This window comes from Lissotriton helveticus, chromosome 1_1 (genome assembly GCF_964261635.1).
Source record: "Lissotriton helveticus chromosome 1_1, aLisHel1.1, whole genome shotgun sequence".
NCBI lineage: Eukaryota > Metazoa > Chordata > Amphibia > Caudata > Salamandridae > Lissotriton > Lissotriton helveticus.
In genome coordinates this window covers 107239045-107258391 of record NC_136057.1, presented here as the reverse complement: position 1 = coordinate 107258391, position 19347 = coordinate 107239045, and the positions used below count along the sequence as shown (strand labels likewise).

General features: G+C 46.9%; 1 long non-coding RNA gene across 1 annotated transcript in view; it reads left to right on the top strand.

Annotated features, from left to right (window-relative positions):
* LOC144760619 (uncharacterized) overlaps positions 1-19347 on the top strand; it is a 70195-nt gene that overhangs the window by 11841 nt on the left and 39007 nt on the right. Inside the window, exon 2 of the long non-coding RNA XR_013595602.1 lies at positions 8321-8439. This is a non-coding gene — a long non-coding RNA (uncharacterized LOC144760619). The remainder of the gene's footprint in view (positions 1-8320; positions 8440-19347) is intronic.

Sequence of the window (19347 nt, the reverse complement as noted above, 5' to 3'; positions counted from 1 at the left end):
TGAATGGGGAAGAATCCTGATATGATCAGGCTTCAACGGATCAAGCGGAGATCCAGATTTAATCCTCAGGCCCAAAGTGTCAAAGGCCTCCATAGACAATGCCGATAAACAGGACAGAGTTTCCATCTCAGATGACTTAAGACTCCCTGACTCTAAGTCATGCACTGAGCAGTTGAATCCTCGATAGATAGACTGCACTTTATCTAAAAAGAAGGATGCCAGGCCTTCGCAATGAGCGTCAGTGCAGATAGCAGTGGAGGTGGTTCTCTTATTCAGAAGATCCTTGATGACCTTGAAGATTAGTTTAGAGGGATTAGTACTGGTTTGGAATTCCTGGGCATAGAATGTGGCACGGGTTCTGCAAATCGCTCTGTGATAGTTCTTAAGTTTTGAAAGATAGATGGCCTTCAGGATCGGGTCGTAGGTCTTCCTCCATTCCCTCTCAGCTTTCCGGCAAGTTCTTTTAAGCTCGGCAAGTGAGTCATTATACCACGGGGTAAGTACTTTAGAGTGGCATTTAGACCAGCGCCTAGGTATGAGGGAATCCAGGGCATCCGAGATCCATTTACAGAACGACTCATACCCTTGTTCCACATTCTGAATAAGACCCAGGGGATCCTTCTCCAGTATCCCAAAAAACTCCTCCAATTTCAGCTTGTGCCACTGTCTCTTGAAGACCACTCTTTCTGCCGCTTTAAATGGTGGATCATCAATGGGACAGAGGACTTCCACCAACAAGTGGTCAGTCCAACCCACCGGAATAGGATTGGTCATCTTCACCCCGTTAAGAGTAGTAAAGAAAGGGTCCAAAATATGGCCCCCAGAGTGAGTGGGCAGGGCAACAAGTTGAACGAGTTGTAAGGCTTCAAGGTCCGCGAGCAGAGAATCTATGCCCGTGGACATCTTGCAGTCAAAGTGGATGTTAAGGTCCCCTGTGATGTTAAAATTAGCACAACTGGGTACAAGAGAGCTTACCATATCTGCCAGAGCAGCCTTAAAGACTGAGTCACTGCCTGGTGGGCGGTAGATGAGAATACCGCTAAAGGTGAAATGATGGCTAAAGGTCACTTTGAAAAGGGCACTCTCGCAGGCTGACAGAGCCGGAGGTTTCCAAACCGACGGAAAGCAAGATTTTACAGCCATGGCGATGCCGCCCACCCTCGTTGGCCGCTTCAAAGTGAAAACCGTATACTCAGGTGGAAATGTGAGGTTAAGGATGGCGGCATCAGAATCTTGTAGCCAGGTTTCGGTAAGGAAGAGTATATCTGGCGAATCCTTAATTAAAAGGTCGTGTACGTGTTGATGGTGTTTAACCAACGACCTTACGTTCAGAATCCAGATACGTAGTACACGTCCCGCGATGTTCCTATGTATGATTTTCATTCCAGTGACCGTATCATAGCCGGTTTTTCCAGAGTCCAGATGTTACAGGCACAAGCAAATGGGCCGGATAAAGGGTGTACCCGGTCGTGACAACAGGTGCTGAATTTTCTGTCTATGGACAGAAGCTCGTCCCGGGTATATCTCAATGTCTGACGTGCCGACATAGCTGATAGTGGTCGAGCTAATAATCCAGAGTCCTGCCACGCCCGCGCTTCCTCGTCGCTGACGGGCGCAGACGGGCAGGACTCTGGCACGACTCAGGCACAGCGAAGGCGTGCTAACTGCGCGTCCCGCTGCGCGGGAGGGGGCGACTTTAAGTAGGCGCTCCCCGGACCAAAACGAGCGTGAGGACGCTCCAAGATGGCGCCCGCCGGTCTGATCTGAGCCCAGAGCAAAATGGCGCTTGATTATGAACCACGGACCACCCAAGGGACCCGGACCCACCAAAGCGGTGGTGTAGCCTCAATTATCTGCGGTGAGTGGGAGGGGAGAAACCAGCCCAGCCAAGGTCCGCTAAAAACAAGGAAAAAATTAAATTAAACAAACAGAAATATTAGACCAGGAGAGTTAAAAATCATGAGGCGCCTGCAACAGCGCTATTTCAGCAATTAAATACCTGTTCAAAGCGCAGGCATCAGAGGGTCCGCCTTAAGTAGGCGCTCCCCGGACCAAAACGAGCGTGAGGACGCTCCAAGATGGCGCCCGCCGGTCTGATCTGAGCCCAGAGCAAAATGGCGCTTGATTATGAACCACGGACCACCCAAGGGACCCGGACCCACCAAAGCGGTGGTGTAGCCTCAATTATGTGCGGTGAGTGGGAGGGGAGAAACCAGCCCAGCCAAGGTCCGCTAAAAACAAGGAAAAAATTAAATTAAACAAACAGAAATATTAGACCAGGAGAGTTAAAAATCGTGAGGCGCCTGCAACAGCGCTATTTCAGCAATTAAATACCTGTTCAAAGCGCAGGCATCAGAGGGTCCGCCTTAAGTAGGCGCTCCCCGGACCAAAACGAGCGTGAGGACGCTCCAAGATGGCGCCCGCCGGTCTGATCTGAGCCCAGAGCAAAATGGCGCTTGATTATGAACCACGGACCACCCAAGGGACCCGGACCCACCAAAGCGGTGGTGTAGCCTCAATTATGTGCGGTGAGTGGGAGGGGAGAAACCAGCCCAGCCAAGGTCCGCTAAAAACAAGGAAAAAATTAAATTAAACAAACAAAAATATTAGACCAGGAGAGTTAAAAATCGTGAGGCGCCTGCAACAGCGCTATTTCAGCAATTAAATACCTGTTCAAAGCGCAGGCATCAGAGGGTCCGCCTTAAGTAGGCGCTCCCCGGACCAAAACGAGCGTGAGGACGCTCCAAGATGGCGCCCGCCGGTCTGATCTGAGCCCAGAGCAAAATGGCGCTTGATTATGAACCACGGACCACCCAAGGGACCCGGACCCACCAAAGCGGTGGTGTAGCCTCAATTATGTGCGGTGAGTGGGAGGGGAGAAACCAGCCCAGCCAAGGTCTGCTAAAAACAAGGAAAAAATTAAATTAAACAAACAAAAATATTAGACCAGGAGAGTTAAAAATCGTGAGGCGCCTGCAACAGCGCTATTTCAGCAATTAAATACCTTTCTTTGCGGTGACTTCCTAGCTGGTATTCACCATGCACGCACTCACCCTGCACGCACTCTCCCTGCAGTGACTAGAGGCTACCTAGCTGGTGACCCACTTTGCACACACTTTTCTTGCAGTGACTTCCTAATCGGCTGTGGTGACTTCCTTGCTGGTGACCCCCATACACGCACTCCCCCTGCACACACTTTGTTGTAGTGACTTTCTGCAAGAAGCCTCTCTATGCACAATCTCACTGACACACTCCCTCTGATATAACGTCTGCACAATGGTTCCCGGTGCACACATTTCTCTGAAGACAGGCGCCTTGCACGCACTTTCCATGAGGGGTGTCACAGCGATATATATACCGCTAGCGCGTTTTCAGGGGATCGGTGATGTATCACGCACTGCTGGCAGACGGTTGTTCTCAGACACTACCTGCACTTACAGTCCCCTCACAATCACGCTGCACACACCTTCAACGAGCAGCCCTTCATTGCTGCACACACAGCCCTCCAGCAGACAGTCATTACACACACTGGTTCACCCTCTCCTTGCTTTCTCACCACATGCACGGATGCAACCTTCACACGGTGATTCCATACACTCACTATCACCCGTGCACACATCCACTCTCCCCACAGTGACTTCTTGCAGTGTGCGCCCTATTCACACCTCAACCACACGCGTGCACACACAGTCCCGGTAGGCAGGGACTTCCCCTCCCATACAAACTCACTCCTTTCAAGATCTCACTGTGATGGCTCACTACCAGACGCGCACCTCTGATCACTCCCCGAGTTACACCTTCAACCAGTGACGCGCTGATCGGCCTCCCTCCGTGGGGCATCCAATCTCACACCAGAGGAGCGCCCGTTTACACACTTATCACACTATCTGCTCTATCCTTTTGTTGTCGTTAGCCACTGGCATGGCACTCCTCACTGTGGTAGTGCCCCCAGCCTCCCCTCTTCAATGCCCTCGATGAAGTCTGCAGCGATCCACTCTCGTGCACAGCTCCCAGGTACACGTCAGTGTCCTTCTCCCACCAGCAATGTCCCCTTTCCCCCCTCGCAGGGCATCCCTTGCCCCCTGCACCGCCCGTCCCCGAACCCTGTGTTACCCTTCTAACCCCCGACTGCTTGTCTACTACAGTGCCCTTTCGCTCCCTCTTCAGCACATCTGTTACCCCCACCAGGCTCAAGCAGTGCAGCTTTCACACCACCTGGAGTTCTTTCTCACCTCTAGCAGAGCCCCTCTCACCCTTAGTAGCACCACTCTCATCCCCAGCAGCACCCCTCACAGCGTCCTCCCACCACCCCACAGCGCCTCTCACATCCTCGCAGCACCCATCACACCCTCCGAGCGCCCATCACACCCTCACAGCGCCCATCACACCCTCGCAGCACCCATTACACCCTCGCAGCACCCATCACACCCTCGCAGCACCCATTACACCCTTGCAGCGCCGCTCTCACACCAGCTACAGTTCTCTCACCTCTCGCAGCCCCCTCTCACCCGTAGCAGCCCCCCTCAAACTTTGAAGCCATCGCTATTGCATATTTATCTTATGCAACTAATAACCATTGACAAAGCCAATAGTCCTGGCTTGTAGTAGATGTAATGTTACTTGTTGTATATGGATGGAATGGCGAATCAGCAAAATACCAGTGGGGCGACACACTATGCCGATCATGTATTTTAAGTTTGGGTTTTTAAGCCACGCCCTTCATTACATCGACCACGTCCCTCTGGGAGCCATCACAAGGTTTTTCATTCCACTTAAAGCCCTTTCTCCGGTATAGTGACTTCCTGCTGAACTGGGAGAACAAGTTCACTCAGACTTGGCAGTCAGCTCCAGAGAGACTAATCCATGCCCGGGCCCCTCATCCATTGGCACCTTGTGATTCTTACAGCGTTACAGTTCAAATCTCATTCCCCTTATTGGATTTTGTCATTTTAGTGTCATTTTGTTCAATACATGTAACTTTTTTTTTCTATTTTTTTTTTTTTTTTTTTTGCATTTTGACTTTTACTTTTTTGGTTTCTGCATAAATATTTGACATATTACCTTAAGTTAAGCCTGCCTGTTCCGTGCTTACGTACCAGGGGGTTGATCCTAGGTTAATTGAATGGCTTTGAAAGTTCATTCTGACAATGGTTGTGATTGTTCCTCATCTACCGTAAATAATAATTCAGTTTCTTACAGAAACGATCTGAAATTATTTGCAAAACAGGCAGGGGATAACCTACCATGCTTGAAGCACCCTGTGGACAAACTGGAATATGGGAATAGTATTGTGTGGCAATAGAACCTCTAAAAAAATTCAGCTTGGTGATGAACCAAGAATCACGCGTGAATGTCACAACTTTTTAAAACAAGGTAGTCAGGAAAGTGTGGCGAATATATTGCAGCTCTTCACCCAATGTGAGTGGTGATATCCGCTTTGCTGGTCTGCCTGAAGTTATGATGCTGCTGACAGTGGCCTGTCTGCTAATAGCGATGGCGTGACTGGTGGATCTATGAAGCCAAATAAGAGAAAGTTATCTTCCGACACCACAGTCTTCATGACTGAGACCAGTAATACTTAAGACTCTGAGACGCACAGCAGTAATTTCTCCTTTCAGAGCGTTATTGCTGCATATGGAGTGAAGCCCAGAAGTAAGCACATTACTAAGGTACCAACAAAGTTTAATATTGTTCATTTGTATTAACAGTTTCTCTTTTGCAGCTTTTGGAAATGCATTTTCTAGTTTTGTTGCTTTTTGGTTAGTTTTTTTATTGTAGGCTGTTATCTTCGGTTTAAAGGGAAAGATGTTGTAGTGTGTGACTGTGGCGTGGGATCAAGAAGAGACCTAAGACCAGTTCGGGGTAGGTAAGGTTTTATTTTGGAAAATGTCTTTTTATGTCAGGTTGTCAAGGTGTCTCTCTGAAAAGCTCTAGGGTCCGTGATGGCGTCTGGTTATGGTCTTGTTTCCAGATGGTTAAGAAGCAGACTTCAGGGGATTTTCCGTTCTTCCTAACTCCTCGTTGGACTCCGCCAGGGAAAAGAAAAAGGTACAGGTCGTCAGGATATGTACTCTATTTGGACTCTCCCACAGGGAACCGGGCACGTGCAGGGGACACCCGTGCTAAGGTTCTAAACACTTTATTAAACGTGCGAGGGTGCAGAGGCGTGATTACTGGTGAGAAGGGGTATATTTACACGGTGAGGACAAAGAAATGTTGGGCATATATTGTGGCACACACGCGGCTACGGTTTACAAGAACCCCGTCTTCCACGGATCTGGTGGCCTCCTGGTTTACTCCTGTCGTCCTCGGGTTCGCCTCCAAAAGCTCCGTTCTCTGCTCCTCCGGCCGCTCTCCCACTCTCGATCCTCGGTTGGTGACGTCACACGCCAGGACATCTTCTTCCGTGTTTTTACTCACTAGGAATCCCGCGCCATCATCAGGGGCTGGAGCTGCGTACTCGTGTGTCTTCCAGTTAAAGGGGCCGTCATCCAATTCGTCGGCTAGTTCCCAGGAACAGGCTTCTCCCCTGTTCCAGTCATGCTGATAATGAGGCAGAGAGGGGGAGGACGTCAGTTCACTACGCCACCACTCAACATTATCCGGTTCTTTTCCTCCCGTCCCCTGCCCAGTGTTACATTCCTCCTCCCCTGGTTTCTGCCGATTGGGAAGAATGAATTGTCTGGATAGGAAATCAGCGTTTCCATTCTCAGTGCCCTTTCGATGTTGTATTGAAAAAGAAAAAGGTTGTAGAAAAAGGAACCACCTGAGTACTCTAAGGTTATGGGCTTTGGTCCTATTCATCCATTGTAGCGGGCGTGATCTGTACAAAGTACAAAAGGCTTGCCTTCTAGGTAGTACTTTAATTTCTCCACTGCCCACCTTATCGCCAGGCATTCTCTTTCGATCGTGGGATATTTGCACTCCCTAGGATGTAGTTTCCGGCTAATGTAGAGGATCGGATGTTCTAATCCGTCCTCTCCTATTTGGGACAATACAGCTCCTAAGCCCATGTCCGAAGCATCCGTGGCTAAAGAGAAAGGTTTACTGAAGTTGGGAGGTATCAAAATTGGGCTTGTAGTGATGGCCACTGTAAGGGTCTTAAAGGCTTGTTTAGCCTCCTCCGAAGTATTTAGTGACACATTAATGGAGATTGTCTTTTAACAGGCAGAAGAACAACACTGACCGTACATTTTTCTGGGTTTGTCTTTAAAATGACGTACACATTAGGAATGGCATTTCGTTCTGCTGGAATAATAACACAAGTTGTTGCATGAAAGGTAGGCTGCAATAAATTCCATGTTTCATTCAAACAAGCTTTCTACAGGGCACATACATGATTTGCTGCTGTAGAGAAATAATGTAGAGAAATAATGCTCCTGTGTACTGTGGCAGACTCAGAAATATTGAAAAACTTCATGATTTCTCTTTCAGTACCTCCTAGTAAAATCTTTCACTTTTTGACTCCTACATTTAGCAGAAACATAGCTTAGTACCATTAAAATAGTTGTGATGGGGAACATTCATGTGGGGTTAGGACTGGCTCGACCAGAGAGCATGCTGACTTGGAGGAGTATGGAATTGACCACATTGCCCGGTCCGGTGTGGAACCAAGCCAGCAATGCTTTGCTGCAGGCTCATTTGCCCTGATAGCTGGTCAACAGTTTGAGGAGGAGGAGGTGAAGAGCTGGCTAAGTGTGCCATGAGGCTAGCATTTCCGTACATCCCTGAGAAGTGAGCCTTGATTTGATGTAGTGTTCCTCTTATACCACGTGCAATTACTTCTCTCCAAAGCCTCAAGAATTCCTGGGTGTGAAGGGCGGCTGATTCTGATTGGGTGCTTGATAGTTTTCCAGAAACTCATGTTCTCGATTGTTCATGTTTGTCAGTAGTTAATGAAACATGCCCAGGCGTTTTATCTCTTCAGTTGACACAAGCTGCAATAAAAGTTTCTTTCTCGTTGCAAGAAAATATGAACGGCTGACGAGCCTCTGTCTGTCAAAGAATGGAAGGCCTGAGGAACTGTCATTCATCTCACTGCTAAGCAGAGCAGTGTCATGCTTCACCCTCACTCAGGCCTCTGATTTTAACTAACATCTCTTAGAACACTGGGACTCTAGAACCCATCCTTTTAATGAGAAAAAAAAAACTACAAGTCCCATAAGCAATAGTGGTGAAAGGTGTCACCTCATGACCTGGGGCAACATCAATTCAGCACATCCAGTTCCATGTTTTAAGTATTTGACATAATATCGAATTTATAACCTTTGTTTTTATGGTCATGAGTCACCAGAATACTAAAAACGTCTTTTATTTTCAGGGTCAATTAAGTAATGGTCACCAGCTTGGAAGCTCTGTTAATTCTTCACTATTTGTCATTGATCTCCACATGTGGCTAGTTTGGGTCTGCCCCTGCATCGTTCCCGATAACTCGCACAGGTAAGGAGCTTGTAGCAGCAACATGATAACCCCATACTCGTCTGTAAGAAGTGCGCTCTGAGGCAGGTATCCAATCATTTTTGTGAAACAAGCAAGCGCCAATATCTGCTATGTACATTTGTTAAAATAAAACACAATCAAATCACAGTATACTGTTCCGGAGGTTCAGCGCCAGAGTCATTATCTGTAACTGAATGCAGACACCCTAGGAAACAGGTGCTTTTAAGACAAGTTGTGTTCACTCACCTGAAGGTGACATGCTTCATCATTAGGCTATACTCCTCACCAGGCCGGCGCTACAATGCCTGGCGGGCACCACAAGAGGGCTCTTTGTTGCAGATTTTGTATTAAGTACGCCGGATGAGCATAGTAGGACAGAGGATGTTGTGTCAAAAGGTGTGAGATTGGTGAAGTCTGAATATAAGATCAACTATCGACCAGTTGCCACAATATAGTTAATGTGATCTTCCTGGTCCATGTTGAGATTAAAAACAGTGGCAGAAAAATTGAATAACTAAGGGCCCCTATCACTATGTGAAAGTATCGATCACCTATGGACCTGCTGGTAAGCTGGGGTCTATACTTCAGGCCAACTTTTTTATGCCGTGTGTAGTCATGGAGCAATCTGTTGGCATTTCATCAGGACCAAATATGGGAAAATGGGTTGCAATGCAATAGGTCTCGCATTTACGCGAGTTTAAGCTATTGTCATTGTAAATGACAATGCCTTTTATTTATGTTTTAACCCTTTCCATGCATGTGATGGAACTATTCCGTCACGAGCCACGGTGGTGCTGTGCTGGTGACGGAATGGTTCTGTCACGGCCCGGCCGTCACGCCTGCGCGGTGCTGTTTTCGCGCCTACGCTGAGCGTTCTATTTGGCGGGCGGGGACGTGATGGAACCATTCCGTCACAAGCATAGCGGCTCGTGACGGAGTGGTTCTGTCACGAGCATGGTGGCGGCGCGCGGCCCCCCTTACCCCTAGTGCCGCGGCGGAATTACCGCCACGGCCAAGGGGTTAAAAACCAAAACATAAATAAAAGGCAATGTCATTTACAATACCAATAGCTCAAACCTGCGTTAATGCGAGACCTATTGCATTGCAAATGCTTGTTTATATAGGAGAAATTATAGATCCGTTCCATGCCTCGGGGACTGTTCTTTATTGGAGAGCATGATTAAATACTGGTGTTCGATAGCTCGACCAATATGATGCTTTCTCCTTATACAACACAGCGGGAATCCCATGTGGGCCGGGGGTACCATTGGATCTCTGATTCTTTATTAATTTACATACTTGGTTTTCTGTTATCTTTCTTTTCTCCTCCTATTCCATTTATAGCCCAATCAGTAGAATTCACAGCCATGTTAGGAGTAGGATTCAAATGCATATCTATGAACGATACCCATTCAGATTCAGTTACTGTTGATGAAGTAGATTTCCTACTAGATCTACTCAGTTTGTTTACTAGAATCCAGAAGCCTCTTGACTTACCCCTTTTGCAAGCATATAGAGCTTTTGCCCACGACGATTGCTTTTCTTGCATTTTGTCCTTCCAGACCATTTTCCTTACTCCTGTATTTATCGTTTTAAGTTTTACTCTGTAAATTAAATTAACTGGGAACTTTCTTACCAATCTCAGGATTCTGTTACGTCCTTTTTTTATTTTAATTGATGGCTTTCAAACGAAATTTTCACCAATGAACGTGCTGGTTTTTTCTCCACTGACCTTTATTAGCATACTATTGAGATTGTGGTAATTAATTGCTTTGTGAAGAGAGACCATTTTTCGACAGCATTCGAATAATCTCCTTCAAAGTGAAAATCCACAATTGCCTGCGCAGTGTTTGTAATAGAATCTTTGGTGTTATCTGACCAATAAAGTTTCTTATAATTTACTGTCGTTATTTCTCCCAGAAGTGACCTATAGTTTTGAAATCTTAGGCCATTTAGTTTTAACTCAATTATTTGTTGATCGTGGTTGTTTATATATGTAGGAACTGGGGTCGCCAGTTACCTGGGGGTAGCCTGGCATGAGCAGGTAGGCACCCGAAAGCTTATGTGTTAAGTGACTACACAGCACACACTCACTGAGACAATGAAAGGCACGCAATGACTGACGCCACTCCAGGGTATTTGATTAAAAATCAAATAACTTTTACGTAAGATTAAGATTCAGGAGTGGAAAATCACAGTTTCGTTTGGTCATTAGAGCATTTCATAGGAGGGGAGAAAAGGGAGCAGTTCAATAATCACTTGAATCCATTACAATAACATCTCAGCAGATAAATAGCATTTCAGTAGTTAAAGATGAACATTTCTTGGAAGAATTAGCAATTTATTAAACAGGAGCAAAACATCTCATAGAAGACTTAACATGGACAACCAGCTTATCAGGCAAGGATGAGCCTGTCAGGTCAGTGACCTGTTCAGTAGGCAAAACAATTAGCACGGGTGAACACTTCTGTAGCAATTGTCCACAGGTTTTCAGGTTGGTAACCTATTCGGTAGGTAACGTAATTAACCTCTCACCCAACAATGATGAACCTTACTTATAACTCCTTGGCAGGATTAAAACATATCCTTCAGCAGGAATAAGCAGTGCCTTAAATGAGGATAGAACATTTCTTTAAATGTAAAACATTTCATCAGGTATTAAATACCATCACATTACCTGGTGCCTGAATCAACAGTTCCTTAGATAACCGTGGACCTGGAGTCAACAACTTCCTATGCGGCCTAAACACTTTTAGGGAAAATCAGGCAACCTCTCATGAGGCAAAAGAATAGTTCATTAAACATTTGCAGATCATTTCATCAAGGAAATTAGACACTGCGTTGCCCAGCAGTAAACATTTCATTAACCATTTGTGGAGAACTTCAGTAGGGCAAGAAGAAGGTAAAAGGAGCATAGATGCACTATGCATTAATATCTTCCTTCCAGCATTTCAACAACGTTGCATTAGGCAAAACCCAAACATTTCCTAAAAGGATTAAATAGGTCATTAGAAAGTAAAGCAGGTCCTCAATCAGAGGGAACACCTCATAGGATAAACATGACCATTTCATCATCCATGCAGCACATTTCAATAATCATTTCCCTGCAGGAGTAAAGGTTGTAATTCCTTAATCAATTCCGCATATCGCAACAACCCTGTCAGGGAAGAAATTACCTTTCTTGTCACAACAATAAACATGTAAGTAGGTACCTGTAGGCTTTTAGGAAAGGGAGCACTAAACAGGAGTAAACCTTTCATTAAGTGTAGAACAGGGAATTAGCAGAGGTAAAACCTCTCAGTGGGTAAGGATAAACCTTTCATCGGCCACCTGTCGGCATTCAGGGAAACACTGCATTAGGCAGGGATAGAGAACACTTCCGTGCGTAGGAGTAAAACATTGCATTAAACAGAAGTAAACAGTTCATTTAGCAAGAACTACCACCCTTTTCAGGTAAACCAACATTCCTTTGGGCCAGAATAAACATTTGATCAAATGGGAACACCCAATTCATTGAGCAAGGATAAACCTCTTACTAGATTAGTAGAACCCTTTCATTAAGAAATGTCCACCATTCCATTATTCTGCACCACAGATTTCATATGGCCCCAACAAGCCCTGCATCAGGCTGAAAATGAGCATTTGATTAATCACCATAACAAGCCATACATAAGGCTAAAGTAACTGGCATTCCACCGTACCCCAGGCAGGGGTTAACTTTTACCAGGTGAGGCCCTGACAGTGTATATAGGGGCCCTGGCCCCAGTCAGGGGATTCTCTGGGGCTAACTAGGGGCCAACAGGCCCAGTCATCAGTCTTCAATGGGGCTATTCCCCAGTTCAGGGAGCCTTGTTAGGGCCAACGGGGCCCAATTTCAACTTTCCCCCGGGGAGGGGCAAACTCGGGCCTTCTCCGGCCTCCCGCCCACCTCCCCGGGGATTACCTTCTCTCTTCGGCTCACACAGGAGCCCTTGCGTGGGTTTCCGGTAATTTTGGGGGAGGGCTCGTGCTTTTCTAGGAGCCCTCCGGCGGTGTGGGGGCTGGTCAGGACCCTCCCGGGGCTGTCGCCGGCAGGTGGGGGCTCCCTGTTACTCTTCGGCCCACCCGGGGCTTGCACGGGCAGATGGGGGGGCTCGGACTTCCTCGGAGCCCTCCCCGAGATGGAAGTGCTGTTCCCGGGCCTCGCGCTGTCTCCGGGGCCCGGGAGCCAATCAGGAACGGCCTCCTGGAGGGCGCGCCCGCAGCCGCCAATGGCAGTGCGGCCTGCGGGGGCGCGACGATCAAGGATCAATGAGCGCACGGCGGGGGCGGAGTCTCCGTTGACACCCCCGTCACGTGACGCTGGTCTGAGTGCGCAGACAGCGCTTCTGGCAGAATCAGCGCTTGGGGGCAGTCTCCACGATAGCGCTTAGGGGCACAGCGCTTCTCAGGAGGAATGAAGCGCTGGGGCCCCAAGCAGCCCAATCACTTCACGGTGCCAGCGCTAAGGCACACGTGGGTGAGATGCTCAGCAGAGATAGCGCTTGGAGTAGGTCACAGCGCTCGGAGGGACCCACAGCTCTGGCAATCTATGGCAGTTCAGATGATGCAGGACAGCAGTCCACAGCACTCCTCGGGTAGTTTATTTAAGTGGGAGGCAGATCACAGTTCAAACAGGACAGGCCACACGACAGTGGCAGGTTAGCGCAGGGACCCAGGTCAGGACAAAGGGGGCGCAGGTGCAGCACAGTCCAGTACCTGGTTGATTCTCCAGTAGTCCTATAGCAGTTAGACTTCTTCTTCTTGGCGCCCGATGGATTTTGGCCCTTGTAAATTTCAGTTTCTTGTTTCTTGAAGGGGGGTTGAGTTGGGGACTGCAGGCAGGCTTCCTCTGCAGGTCACTGTAGATGGTCCCTGGGTTCCCCTCTCGCCGGGCCAGATCAGTGGGTAGTCCAGGGCACCTCACTCAACTTAAGAGGCAGCACCTAAGCCCTGTCACTCTCAGTGGCATAAGTCCCTGACTAGGCCCTAACCGCCTAAAACTCCTGCGTGGGTTCCCCAGGTCAGTGATGCCCCAACTGACTAGAAAGTTTTCTCTCCCTGCCTCCGTGCCTAGACCCTCTAAGGTGGCAAAACTAAGCTCCGCCCTTATTCTAGAAGGTGCCAGGAGCTTCCCTACTCTAACTGTGGGCAGGCAAGGCAGGCTGGAATGGCAACATTGTTTGGAGTCCCTGCCAGCTTCTGGCAACTAGAATGCGCTTTTACAAGACCACACTGCAGTAACAGGGGTCAGTGGCAGCCATGTTGAGGGTAGAGCACCTGTACCTAACATTGATTTTAACAATACACAGAGCATTACAACCTCGCAGGGCCTATACAATTACATTATAAAGGGGGGACATCATGAATTAGGGGACGCAAAAAGCAAAACAAATTCAGTGAAAAGGGCCAAGTCCAACAGTGGGGCTGGACTATAGGGGTGTGTGTTCCTGTAGAAAGTTATTGAGTGTAACCCAGAAATGTCTTGAACTTGAGGAGCTATGTGTTTTTGTGAATATTGCGTTATCTGCACTCCTAATTGAACAGAGGAAGTTCCACAATTTGTCATAGGCTCTAGCAGAGGTTGATTTCCAATCTGGAAGTTTTGTTTTTGTACCCAGAGACAAGAGGAGATCAACTAACAAGGCTTTATTTGAGTCTAAAAACAGTGCGTTCTGGTTAGCGTGAAGTCCTAGCACAGTTGTAAGGAAGTCAATTACTAATGATCTCATTGCGACCTGTTGTATCAACTCTTTGATTTTTGTGCAGAGTAGACGTGCTAGTTTGCATGTAAAGAACTTAAGAGGAAGATCCCCTATCTCCTCCCCGCAGCGCAAGCATAGTGGGGAATCCCTTAGTTCCAATTTGTGTAATCTATATGGAGTCAAGTAAATTTTATGAATAGACCAGAATCTGGCTTGTGAGTAGTAAGCCGGGATACCACTCATCAAAAAATCCTGGTCGCAAAAGTGACATGTCTGGTCGCAAAAGGCTGGTCGCAATTTTGACAGCTTTTGACATGTCTGGTCTTAAACTTCTGGTCTCATTTTTGACAGTTTAAGACCAGGACTGTTTAAGACCAGGGTTTGATCTGGCCTTAAACAGTCTGGTCTTAAACTTCTGGCCTTAAATTTAACAGCTAGGGCTGCAAAAATGGACATGCCCAGGAGTGCTCAGGCCTGGTCTTAAACAGTCCTGGCCTTAAACTGCTGGTCTCAAACAAGTGACAGGTGGCCCGTGTGTTGACAAGGACCGACAGGTGCCCCGGAAGGGGCGTATGAGTCACAGGGGGGCGGGTTGTTTTTTGGAGGTAGAGGCGTGGCAAAGCAGCCCTATGGCCATGTGTCCCTGTTGTGGTGTAGAGGTATACGCCTCTTTTAGGGGTGGTGATTTCTTTGAATACATATAAGCCTTTGTCAGGAGCCTGTTGTAGCAAGCAGCCGCTGGACAACGTGAAGGGTCACCATGGCAGAAAGGAAGAGCTACAAACCATTTGAGAGAAAACATTGGTTTGGTGGCTCAGAGATCCCCGTCAGTAGCTTTTACAGAACCAGACCTGCGGTAATGGAACATAATGCTCAACCAGGAGAACCTTCTGGCTGGGGGTTTGTTAAGCAATGGCCGAGCCGGGTGGACCCGATTAAGCGTTACAGCAGCTCTAGCGAGTGTTCGAGTGACGGTTTGGCGTGTGAGCAAAGCATGCTCTTGGAGTTGGAGGATGAGGAAGAATCCATAGTTCCTCCTAATACACCCGTCTATGAAACCATGGATGTTCACATGACGAGTCCTCAGGAAGTAGGTGTGCAACAGCCTGGTACAAGCGTGGAAGATGAGGGCTCACCAATGGATATTACCGACTCTCAAGATGTCAGAGTAGCCGACGCGGGGTTTGAAAATGTGGAGGTGAGTTAAAATGTTAGGAGCAACTATTTTGCATAAGGACGTATTTTATTTCTTCAACTACCAAACGTTAATCTTACTTTTGGCCCCTCTAGAGAGCACCAGCTCCTAACACACCCATCTATGAAACCCCGGATGTTCACATGACGAGTCCTCAGGAAGTAGTTGTGCAACAGCCTGGTACAAGCGTGGAAGATGAAGGGTCCCCAATGGATATTACCGACTCTCAAGATTTCAGAGGCGCTGCAGAGGATGGTGAAAATGTGGTGGTAAGTCAAAAAAAAAAATGTTAGGAGTAGACCCCTTACATGAACGTTTGTTGTCTTTCTAACGCTAACGGGTTGTCAATATTTGTCTTTTGAACCTAGGATGAAACACCGAAAAGAACTGATGCCCAGGGGCAGACTGCAAAAGGTCGCAGCTTGAATCTGTCTTGTATATGCTGTGCAAACCAGACGGGGAGTTCCACAAATCTGGGGACACCTATGTCTAAGGAGTGTGAAGAGTGTTCTAAGAACGACGACTCTGAAAAACCAACGCCAGGGTTCACCAGAGTTGGGTTCACCACTGATGACATATCAAGTGTTAAAGGTTTCGCAGCTGTGGTTGTATACACATGCGTCAAAAGGGACTATTACAGCCTGTGTTTCGGCCATCGTATTAACGACCCTGAACAGGGGGCGCACGAGTGTCTATCCGGATCATACAGAGACCGTGTAATCCGGTACATATGTAGTATGCTAGACCCGTACAAGATGCATAAACTGCTAAGGGTGGTGCACGGCCTGAGCGCTGAAAATAGTTTTGTCCATCCGAACATGCTGAAGATCATGATAGCGGCAGTCAAGGAGATACGCTATGCCAACGACCCCTACGCAAAACTAAGAAGCATGCCAGGCACAGGTGTGTGCTGTGACAAAAAGATGGCACAGAGACTTATAGAAAGGCGCATGTGTAATCTGTATCTAAAAAACAGAAAAGTGGTATCCTTGGCACCACAAAGGCTGTTTTATAATAGATAAGGCCTGATGTATTGTGACCTTATAGCGTGCATTTAAAGTAATGTAGTAGAATGTTACACCCTCAAGATACCTTTATGTAAACCATACTTGCTATGTAATAATGTAAAATGTCTGTGATATGGTAGTACTCATTCTTTTTTAATAAAATGTTCTTACACAAAACAAGCGTCTTTCATTTCCTGTACTGTAATGCCCGCTAACATGTCGGAGGGCCTGTTAAGAAAACTTTATTATGATACAAGAGGGGTTGGCAGCTTTGGAAGCGGCGCAGCTCTATATAGAAGGGCTGTGGCTGAAAAGGAGTCTGTAAGCAGAGAAGCTGTGAAGACATGGTTATCAGGAGAGGAGGCATATTCACTACATAAACCTGCCAGAAGACGTTTTAAGAGGCGACCCACAATCGTTAATGCGTGTATAGATTATCAGTGGCAAGCGGACATAATCAGCCTTCAAGATATAGCAAAACATAACGACGGTGTGTGTTATATATTAACAGTCATAGATGTGTTGTCCAAGTATGCGTATGCAGAGGCGATGCGTGATAAAAGTGGAGCTAGCGTCACAGACGCTTTTAAAGCCATCTTCGATAAGGGGCGTATTCCTCAAAAACTACAAACAGACGCAGGAAAAGAATTCTTAAACAAGTCATTTCAGAAATTATTAAAGCAGCATAATGTTCAACATTTTGTAACACACACGGAGGTAAAAGCAGCGGTTGTAGAAAGGTTTAACAGAACTTTAAAGTCTAAGATGTGGCGGTATTTTACGGCCAACAATACATACAGATACGTGGATGTTCTACAGGCTTTTATAGCTGTATATAATGCCAGTTATCATAGGACCATCAAAATGGCACCTGAAGAGGTAACAACTGATAATTCGTTAACTGCCTGGAGAAACGTGTATGGGTCTAACTTTGGTACAAAGGTGAAGAAGTCTGTTTTTAAAAATGGTGATCACGTCAGGATTTCAAAACTGAAAGGAGTCTTCACGAAGGGTTACCAACAGACCTTTAGTGATGAAATATTTATAGTGGAAAGTGTGGAGCTTAAGGAAGGGGTGTATATTTACAGGCTAAAGGACTACGATGGGGAAACGGTGTCAGGATCCTTTTACAAGGAAGAGTTACAAAAGGTGCCCGATGATCCAAACCGCGTGTATAGGGTTGAAAAGGTTCTGAAAAGGAAAGGTACCGGTGCTAAGAGCCAGGCATATGTCAAATGGCGCGGATGGCCTGAGAAATTTAACAGTTGGGTGTTGGCCAGCTCCCTGAAGGGTGTGTGAACTAAAAGCCTCTGCGACGATGGAGACTACACCCTTTTATATAACCTTACCATCCAACGCTTCTAAGGACATGTTCCCCAACAATCAGATTTCTAATTACACCGTCAAATTGGCTAAGGCTGTGGACCTGAAGGGGGACTGGGAGGTCGCCCTAACAGAAATACAATACCCTAGAACATGGAATACATTTACAGCGGCTGAAACCAAGTTTTACATCAAGAGGGACCAGGACCCCATGGGCATACACACATCCTTCCCACCAGGCTACTACCCACACGTAACAAGCATTATCGAAGCCATCAACAAATCCATAGCCAGTATAGAACCACATCCGAATATTCATCTGGTGCTAGATAATGTGAGAAGGAAGGTGTTTCTTAAATCCGTAAATCGAAACAACCTGTTTAACTGTTCAGGTAAATTAAGAAGGATTTTAGGGACAGTACAACATGTGAAAAGCCCCGTGGAACAAGATCACACGTGCCCCGATATTAATGGGGGGTTCTACACGCTCTATGTGTACAGCGATATTGTAGAGTCTCAGAGGATAGGTGATAGTTACTCGCCGTTGTTAAGGTGGGTGCATGTACAGGGTGATAATAATACCATGGTCAACATACAATTTAACAAACCCGACTACGTCGCAGTTTCTAAAAACCATTTTGACACTATTTCAATTATGATCTACGATGATCAGTCTGAGCCGGTGGCCTTTAAATACGGGAAAGTTATTGTCAAGCTTCATTTAAGGCCTAGACACGACAGAGGGTATTAAGCAGCCATCATGGTGGTTATGAAAACCTACGGAGATCCGTCTATGTACAGAGACTATTACAGAAGTCAAGCCGGTTATGGAGGACCACCGTACTTTCAAGGTTCACCTGTTATGTACGGGGCGGGATTAGGGGGATTCTTTAGGAGTCTGTTTAGAAGAGCTATGCCTTTCCTGAGAAGAGGCTATGAAATTGCAAAGCCTCATGTTAAGGCTGCTGCCACGAACATTGCCCAGGAGGTGGTGGGGTCTGTTACATCGGCGGTTGCAGAGCGCATGAACAAGCAACCTCAAGAAGGAGCTGGTTTGATGTATAAGCCACGCGCTAGTGTCAAAAGGAAACGGCGTGTTTCCAGACGCAGGGGTCCCCCAGCCCCCTATAAAAAAAGGAGGACCTCTTCAAAACGTCCTCAGAAAAGAAGAGCTCCAAGACGGAAGAGAGCTGCGAAGAAACGAACCGGCTCTAAAGTAAATATTTTTTAAAGACTTGTAAACACAGCCATGGCCTTCGTACATTGTGGATCTGGAGAGTGCGCCAAATCAGAGTTAGACTTGTTTAGTCTAAAACCTACGCAGACAAGCATCGAAAACAGCTTCTTCATGGAGGTGTCACCTTTAGCAGCATTGACACCTCTGGCACCTATAGAGTTTTATGTGTCAGGGGCCACGGATATGTATTTGGATCTCAACAACACTCTGCTGCATCTTATGTGTAAAATCGTAAAAGCGGATGGGTCCGACATTGCCGACGACGCTAAAGTGGCACCGATCGCTTACCCTCTAGCTACCATGTTTAATCAAGTGGACATCACCCTGGGCGACCGACTCATCACCCAGAACGATAACATGTACGCCTACAGAGCCTACATAGAAAGCATTCTAAATTACAGTAGCGAAGCCCTTGACACACAA